This window comes from Phyllostomus discolor, chromosome 9 (genome assembly GCF_004126475.2).
Source record: "Phyllostomus discolor isolate MPI-MPIP mPhyDis1 chromosome 9, mPhyDis1.pri.v3, whole genome shotgun sequence".
Classification (NCBI taxonomy): domain Eukaryota; kingdom Metazoa; phylum Chordata; class Mammalia; order Chiroptera; family Phyllostomidae; genus Phyllostomus; species Phyllostomus discolor.
The window spans coordinates 21578462-21586858 of NC_040911.2; the positions used below are offsets into that span (position 1 = coordinate 21578462).

At 43.4% G+C, this 8397-nt stretch overlaps 1 pseudogene; it reads right to left on the reverse strand.

Annotated features, from left to right (window-relative positions):
* Positions 1-3908: 3908 nt before the first annotated feature.
* LOC114506933 lies at positions 3909-6524 on the reverse strand (annotated as a pseudogene).
* Positions 6525-8397: the final 1873 nt, after the last annotated feature.

Sequence of the window (8397 nt, forward strand, 5' to 3'; positions counted from 1 at the left end):
GAATCTAACTCCATTTTAGAAATTAATTTCTCCCTCTCATTTATCATATGTGTAGGTGGGTGAATGTCTTTTATAGATTGGTTTTAGATAGCTGAAGATGCCCTCTGAAGATACAGGGCAAAGTAACTTAGTTTCCATGTCCCCAACCATAGAAGTAAGTTGAGTGCCCTGGAAGATTGCTGGAGGCAGGATACAAGGCTTCCCATTATTACCCATGTTTCTAAGCTTCCGCGAACATGGTGCTTTAACATCTGCCCTGCATGCCTATACTGACCACATCCTGTTCTGTGGAACTTGATGACGTGCCCGAGTCACCTTGCTTTGGACTTCTGCCTCCCCCATCGTCTCCACTCCTCAGTATATGACCTCCTCTTGAGGGGTGCCCTTTTACATAGAAACCAACCAATCCAGACTCTACAGCCACCACTGCCAAAAGAAAAAGAAAAAGAAAAAGAAAAAGAAAAACCCTTATAAGGTCCTCACACTCTGGACCACCGTGTGAGTATATTTGCCCTAATTGCCTCAGGTCCAGATGCCAGACAACCAGGGGCAGCCTCTATGCCCCAGAGCCCGCTTAAATTATTCACACTAGCCAGTCTTAAATCTGCACGCTCTACTTGCCTCTTCATTCCCATGGAAAGCACACAAAAGGGGCTTGTCCACAGTTCACGTCTTTGCCTCTGCCTCAGGACCTGCCTCAGTGATCGCCCATGTGGCCCCCCATGGCGTGTCAAGTACTCCCTCTCTTGGGAATCTGTGAGTATGAGCAACAGCCTTTTTGACAGCAGTTGTCTGCTGATCTATTGGCCCACCATACCTAAATAATAATAAAACCAATTAAAACATGCCCTCATGATGAAACTGTTCAATGTGCTCAGGGCATAATTTGTCAAAGCGCTTTTACACATGGAACCTCCTTTGATCATTGCTCTAATCCTCTGAGTGAAGTGGTTCAGCTGTGACTCCTCCTCATTTTGCAAAAAAGGAAAGGCACAAAGCCATCAGTTTGTCCACAGTCACGTGGCAGTGAGGTGGCAGAGCCAGAACTGGAAACCAGATGCCCTGATCTCACACAAGGCTCTGGGTGTTATGCCAAGCCTGGCTGTTTCCTGAGGAGTCAGAGCAAATAGGAATTTTTGTATCATCAGCCCATGAAAATGGAAGCAAATTGGCATGCAGGGCCGTTTGAAATAGTGGCATGTCTAATTAATCAAAGTATGGTCTATATGTAATAAATCAACTTAATTGGATAACAAATGTTTCTAAGTAAATGTTTTTTCAAGACTCTATTAGTATTCAAACAAAAATAATTCATGTGTAATTAATATCATCCAGGCATATAAAACTATGATAAAAGGAATCCTTTAAAATGCTTGTTCCCAGAAATAGTTAAGGTCTTTCAGTGCAATCTATTTCATTTCATAAGTAAAACCTTTATCATTATATGAAGATGTACAAATTATACAAAGGAATTTGTCACTCATTCCAAATTAATGAAGAATTGGACAGGCTGCTAGATATGACCAAATCCAAATTTCCCTTTTTTTTTATGTAAAAAAGAAGGCCCAAGTTCACTGAACTCCTATTCCCAGTAGGTGTTAGATTTAGAACAAGGTGTGGTACTTTGGATCCTTGTCTGTAAATCTTCATGCTCTCTTTTTGTCAGAATTACACTTTTCACACTGTCTGCTGTGAGACGTCGATACAATCCTTTGGAGTGGGCAGAGCTCCGTTCATGCTAGGCCTTACCTTGTCAAGCTGAAATGTAAACCTGACAATTCTGGGCCAAATTGTCAATATACCATATTTTTAGGACTATAAGACACACTGGACCAAAAGATGCACCTAGGTTTTAGAGGAGGAAAATAGGAAAAAAAATTTGAAGCAAAAATGTGGTAAAATATTTAATAACATGAATAACATAGGCCACCATTCCCCCTATCCCCAGCCCCAGCGAGCCAGGTAAGCTACATTTGGACTATAAGATGCACCCCCATTTTCCTCCCAAATTTGGGGGGGGAGTGCATCTTATAGTCCGAAAAATACAATATATCTCATGCTTCTGCTTGCCCTCTTGCACTCCTGTCATTGGCTAAGAGAACACACCGGGAATAGCCATTGGCTGGATAAGAAAGACCCATGGAAGAGATCTGAACCCAAACTCCAGGCCTGGCAGGGCTCCAGGCAACTGGAGACTTGAGAAAGAAAAGAACAAATATTCGTTGCTGTAAGCCCCTGAATTTTGGAGCACTCCCTTCCAAGGCATTACTGCAACATTAGCTCACTTACATACCAGGCCTTCACTTTTCTGTCATCTATTTAAAGGGTTATTTTTATGAACTCAGCTTCATTATATATGAGAGAGGGCCCGAATAAAACCAGAACTTATTTGTAAAAAATTATGTATTTATTCTTAAATGTTTAAACTTCAGTCACCTTCAAAGTATTCTCCATTTGATGCAATACACCTATCAGGATGTTTTTCCCCTGCTCAAAACAGTTTTTTTCGTATTTTTTCATTGTTGTTCAAGTACAGTTGTCTCCATTTTCCACCGACCTTTGCCCCCCCACCCTTGATCCTACCCCCTTTGGTTTTGTCCATGTGTCCTTTATACATGCTCCTGAAAACCATTCCTGTTTTGCCCCCCTCCCCGGCAATTTCCTCTCCTACCTGCCCTCTGGTTATTGTCAGTTTGTTCTTAATTTCAGTGTCTCTGGATATATTTTGCTTGCTTCTTGGAGCCTAATCAACAGTTTGGGTTTTTTTTTTTGGGGGGGGTGATCCTCCTTGTATAATGTTTTCTAAAGAGGTAGAAAGACCCTCAGAGAAATGTGATCTTGTTTACTTATTTTACAGTTCTTGATCATCTGGTTGAACTAAAACCTGCCAAGTGGGAATTATACTGGGTATAATGTAGAATGTTACATTGGACTGAAAACAAATCTTTCTGTCTTATCAAGAACAGCCTGTTTATAGGCTGAGTAGATCACTTATATACTTTGAGTTACTTCAGAACTAAATCAGGCACCAAACCTCCCACAAATTGTTCTTCAGATAACTTGAATGGATTTTCTTTCCTGATAAATATATGAAACATTCTAACATTTACACGTGGACAGATTTGTAAAGCACCTAATGTGCCTCTTTATTAAATAGAGTTGTGCAATTAGCAAAGTGATTCCACATCTATTATATCAGGACATGTAATATTTTTTATTTTGAGGGCAGAAAACTGAGATGAGGAGGAACTTGCACAGGGCATGCAGCTCAGAACTGGCCTACTTCAAATCTCATGCTCTTTCCCAAATATCTCATCAAAGTGATAGTAAGCCAGGAAGCACTGTGGGCTGAGGGCTAGGAGCTGGAACACGCAGTGACAAACCCTAGCATTGTCAGGGACCTCTATGGTGAGTGAAGAAGGCAATCCATATTCCATTAGTGCAAGCTGACTCCTATGCACTCAGAGGATGTGATGTTCTCTCCTTTGTGTCCATCAGGGTCAAGTAAGGAGAATGGAATCTACCCCAGGTAGTTAAACAGAGAAAGACAAAATTTTAAAGAAAAAAAATTTACTTCTCAATAAATACATGCTGATTCATTTATAGGGATAAGCTGGTTTCTTTGGGGATAAATTCAAGAGGAAATGTAGGTATCTTATTAATTTGCAATGCCCTTCCCTGGCAAGTAGGGCAGCAAGTTCCAGGATAAGCTAAAATCATCCTTTAAAAAAAATGACCCCCTAACAGTCCGGGGGCAAAGCTTAAATTAAAAAAATAATTCCCAATGATTCCTCATTGTTTTTGAACTAAGGGCTTAGGAAGAAGTTTTTACTGGGTACATGAAGAAGGTGTGCCTTCTGCGGTAGCGTTGGAGGGAAAGGGTAGGAGTGGGCTTCTGCAGGCTGGTCTCAGCCCATGCATGCCAAGATGATGTCCACTCGCAACTCCTCTGAATTTCTGGGTGTCACCTGCATTGTAACTGTGTCCAAAAGGAGCAGCCAGGAGCATTCCAGGATGTCATGACCACCTCGGAACACACCAGCCAGGGGTAGTACATGTGGGTGTTTTTGTTATCCAGCACTTGGTCTGACCTCTCACAAGGGTGCATATCCAGGAATTTTACAATATTTCCCACAGCCTCTTCAACTGTCTTGGTGGTAGACAAGGTGAACGTTTCTTTCTTCTTAAATCACCCCCTGCCTAAGCCGCTTTGTCATCTTTTGGATATGATCAGCTACAGTGACTCCCAGATCTTCCATCACATAATCATCCACACAGCCTTCATCATACATCTCCCCAGTGGTGGGGTCACATTTCTTGACAGTGAACTTCATCATACACCAGAATGTGCAGGCTACAGCTGTGGGGTCTTTCTCGGGCACTACAACCAGCATGAAGCAGGCCCCAGGATGGTTGTAGGTTCAGCTCCATGCAGGCATGTAGCAGAGCACCTCACAGGCCTCAGTGGTCTGCATTTGCACTGTGACATTCTCCAAGGTCTGGTCATGGAGTGTATCTGTGCAGTCAAACCAGAACCCCATGTGATCAGTGAAGACATGTGTGGTGCATTGGATGACATACTGTTTCTCTGACTCAGTGAGGGCCACAGGCTAACATGAGGACAGAGGGGCTCCAGCCCACGGAACTCTGGCACTGCAGCCTGCTGCTCCTGGAAGATCTCTTGTTGGTATCTGCCACCTTCTCAGGCTGCTTGGCTGCTATGATGGGGTGCTTTCTGTTCTTTGCTCTACCATGGTTGTGGTGGCCAAGGTCCCAGACTTAAGGGCAAAAGGTTTTTTTCTGATGGTTCTAGAGTGTACTGCTGCAGAGCCCTCTCAAAAACAGGGCTAGACACTGTTAAACCATTTAGGATATAGCCTGCATTGGGAGCCTTGCTCCAGGGCATTGAGATGGAAGGAGCCTGGGTCCCTGACTTCACTGTCATCATCCCTCACACACCTCTTCAGCAACAACAAAATACTGGGTAACATCTCTTCATTCTGGGCTCCAAGCTTGGCCAGAGAATTCACAGCATAAGGATCTCCTCATGCTCCAAGACTACTCGATTATAGGTGAAGTGGAAGTACTTGGAGGGGTTTTTGGTCTTGGGCCCCTCCTGGCCCAGGAGATACAGGATACAAGTGGACAGCACAGTGAAATGACAGTCCTCGATGACAGATGTGACAGTCCTTCCTCCTTATTCTCTGAGTTTTCCTCAGTGATGCTGATGATGCAGTCCACAATGGACCATTTATACTCAATGCCACTTTTTCTGTAGCATGGTAAACAGGAAGTTCATGAGCATGCCATGTTTGTGAGGATACTTCTGACACAGGGCACTGATGGCCTGAACAACCGCCACCTTGAATTCATCTGAGATCTCCAACATACAAGAGGAGATCTGCTTTATGAGATGGTTGATGCTGCTCTTGCTGCCTGTCTTGAGGAGGGTGGTGATGGCCAGCATGGCAATGCTGTGATTAGAATTTGTGACCAGGTTCTCTAGGTTCAGATGACAGGCTGTCATTGCTTATGGAGGCTTCATGGCAACCTTACTGAGAGTACAGACAGTGGCATCATGCATAGTAGACTTGGGTGAGCTGCAGACAAGCCAAAGCACCAACACAGCCAGGGCTAGCTCTTAAGCACTGCAGCCTGGCAGACCGATGATGGCTGAGGTGGCCTTGGAGACCATCTCTTGCTTGTGCAAGCAGCTGTCTATGAGGTCCAACAGTGGGCTGTCATGGCTGTAATCCTCCTCCTCCAGCTGCTAGTTGGCCCCTTGGATCATCATACAAGTGGACTTGAGACCAGGTTGGGTGAATTTGCTAATCATCTTATTGACTGCTAGGCAGTCATTCCAAAGCACATGGTATAGGATCCCCAGTGCAAGGTATTGAGCCATCATGTCACATTCATAGACACAGCACAGTGCTATCAGTGATCTGGCAGAAAGCTCTCATGGAGAGGCCCTGGGAATTATTTTTCTTCCCAGTCATGTCCTTTGTCAGGCTACTGGTGATGATGATGACATCCTCTGAGATACAGGGCATTTCCCTGACACTCAAGTAGCACATCCAATGGAGGGTGGGATTGTTGGACTGAAAGTTTGGTCATGGCAAAAAAGGCTTCAGTTACTTCAGTGATCCCCAGGTGCTCCCCTGGTTTTTGAGGTAAGCAGCAGTTCCCAGCCTTTTTGGTACAAGGGACTGGTTTTGTGGAAGACAATTTTTCCATGGACCAGGATTAGGGGGATGGTTTCAGGATGATTCAAGTGCATTACATTCAAGTTCACATCCTGCTGTGTAGCCCAGTTCCTAATAGGCCTGGACTGGGCCATGGTCCAGAGGTTGGAGATCCCTGACATAAAGTATCTTGGTGAGAATGTGGGCACACGTCAGAGGGTTGTTGGGAATTTCATTAAATAAATGGGCCTCCTGGAGTGCTGAACTCTTTTCAAGGTGCTGAAATGGGATGGATCCTCCACATGATTCTTTATCTTCCTTGTTGAATTCCTTTGGCATGGTGGTGTTGGTGGGGGCACAGAACAGCAGCCTGGTGCTGGACTGGTGTGGCCACCAGCACTTAAAATAGAAAAAAATTAATATTGAGGGTTAGCTATTAGGGTACTATAATAGCTGAAAAGATATTATATGAAAGGAAATGATAAGGTGACCCCGAGATTAGCAAGAGGAAGATACCACCACCACCCATAGGTCTGATCAGACATTGAAAGGAGAAAGGTTACCAGACCCTAGAACCTGGAGCCACCTGCAAGAGGTGGAAGCTAGGAAGGTGGTGATGTCGTGAGACAGCTGGGGTCACAAAGAGAATAGAGCAACTCTTTGACTGGCCACCAGCAGTTACAGAGAAGAAACTAAATTATTTCTACTTCTTCCTATTCTACAATCTCCCACCAGTGCTACCCAAGGCAAAAGCTGACCTGAAGCTAGTTAGCAAGGGTGTCCTGGAAATAGAATTTGGGAGGGCCCATGCTCTACTATGAACAGCAGAGCTGAGCAGGGTAAAGTTAAAAATCTTGTATCTTTATGTAGGCAAACAGCAGGTACAGAGCCTTTCTAGGTTGCAAACACCTCAGAGAAGCAAATTTTAATGGTATTCCTTATGAGCAATGCCTGGTTTTACTGGGAACCAGGTTAGGTGGTCTGATGAAGTGGCAGGAGTGACTGCTGGAGGTGGGGAGTGGAGTGAGAAAGAGACACTGAATCAGGATGTATAGTCGGTTTGAAAACAAATTTTGAGTTCATAAGCTGTATTGTTCTTATTTAACAAGCTCTGTACCTGAGTCCTATGACTGATTCAAGGGTGTTTATCTCTAGAAAATCTTAATAATCTCTTTCCTACCTTCCTCCCCCCTTAACAAAAAACAAGCAAATAATGTATGTGTGTGTGCACACACAGAGTCATTACAATCAGTGGCACACACAGTCGTGGCAGGGGGCCTGGCACCACTCTCTCCGGCTGCATCTGATCAATGAAGGAGACATGAGGCCCATCACTGGTCCTGCGTGTTTGGCAGCTTCTCCGAAGCTGGAATCCAGTGTACAAAGAACATGCTAGCCAGGGGCACAGGGATGGAATGGAAAAGTACTCCTGAAAATTTGTCTAATTTCTTTCAGATGTCTCCCATCAGTTTGCTTGTTGGCATGCTTTCTCCTGTTTTCCATTTAGTACCTTTTATAGCCACATCTTCAAATATGAGCGAAAAAAAAAAAAAAACTTCTTAAAAAGGACGTCACCAATCCATATTCATACATATGCATGTAGAGTATACAAACTTAACCATGCATAAAATGCAATAGTATATAAATATATACATATATGTGCTTTTAAGAAAAAACACTTGATTACTTTTAACTTAATTAACTTTGATTTTTCTGTCTTGTTTATTGGTGCCTACAGAAGAAAACAATAATAAATCATTTATAAAAATGGCCTAATCCTTTCTACTGGGAAATATAGCCAGCCAGACTTTCTCATAAATTGTTTAGAATAATGTGAATCTACAGTAATTTTTCTCTGATATGTGTGTTTAAAGGAAGAAAACAACAACCACAAGCTTTGAAAGATGATTTTATTGGACGGTGGTAGATAGGATTTGCCAGGAGAGGAGGAAGGGGGCATGTTGGGAAAATATGTGTATTTTAACAAATAATGATGTATGTTTCTTCCTTGTTTCCTTGCTAAAGAACACAGATTCTGTCACTAGGAAAACAAAACAAAAGCTAGCTCAGAGGCTAGAAAGGACCAACAAAAATACTGATAGCTGTAAGTAGGTAAGCAAGTAAATCCTCTTTTATCTCTCTGGGCTTTCAGTAAACTCAGTAAGTCTCTCTCTTGTGGCGGGGTGGGGTGGATTGGGGGTGGGGGCTAGGG